Source organism: Gavialis gangeticus, unplaced genomic scaffold (genome assembly GCF_001723915.1).
Source record: "Gavialis gangeticus isolate Ggan-Ray unplaced genomic scaffold, GavGan_comp1, whole genome shotgun sequence".
NCBI lineage: Eukaryota > Metazoa > Chordata > Crocodylia > Gavialidae > Gavialis > Gavialis gangeticus.
The window spans coordinates 11,060,981-11,061,810 of NW_017729016.1; the positions used below are offsets into that span (position 1 = coordinate 11,060,981).

General features: G+C 60.4%; 1 protein-coding gene across 3 annotated transcripts in view; it reads left to right on the forward strand.

Moving 5' to 3' along the window:
- The window catches only part of TMC5 (transmembrane channel like 5), a 51,700-nt gene that overhangs the window by 29,576 nt on the left and 21,294 nt on the right, over positions 1-830 (forward strand). The window lies entirely within an intron of this gene.

An 830-nucleotide genomic window follows, 5' to 3' on the forward strand; every position in this document is an offset into this window, starting at 1 on the left:
GTCAAACGACCCTGGCAAGGTGTTCATCCAGCCTCCTCTTAAAGACCCCCAGGGTGGGAGCCAGCACCACTTCTCTTGGAAGTTGGTTCCAGATCCTAGCTGCTTGAGTACAAACACCCTTCTTCAGGCAGGGCTTTATTGTCTTGGCCCTGTCTGTCCTGAGCCAGGGTTCCAGCCAATAGAAAGACAAGTGACAAAGCTTTCTCCTTAAATCAAATTGCAGTACCTTTTTGGCTGTTTCTTAGCATTCTATATATATAAAGGGCTTAGTCTGCCTGCCTGTGTGTCTGTCTGTCCATAAAGCTTTTGGCCAACTGCGCATGTGCTGCCGAGACAGCGGGCGGCGATTGGCTGTACGGGCCTGGGCTTTGTGGGCCCAAGTTTGAGCTGCTGCCGTGGAAGTTTGTGGCAGCAACGAATATGCCCTGGCTGCCTGAGCAGCGGGGATTCCCCACACATCTCTGCCTGAGGGTGAAGGGGGTGGTCACAGTAGTGGCCCCCCCCCCCCCACCACCACCTGTCACTGACGCCCCCCAAAACAGCCGGCAGGGAGGGAGGGAGGAGAGCAGGGTGGGAGGAGGCAAAGGGGGGGGGTCACGGTGGTGGCTGTTGGCAGGGCCAGGTGGCGGGGAGGGAGGGGAGCAGGAAGGCATCCTGACAACAGCCGGCAGGGCGGGGGAGGCGGCAAGGAGGCAAAGAGACTGTGTGGACCTGCGCAGGCAGGGGTAGGGGGAGGTGAAGGGGGGGAGGGGTCATGGTGGCAGTTGTCAGGGCCAGGCAGTAGGGAGGGGAGGGGGGTCATGGTGGTGGTGCCCCCCCACCACCCAGCC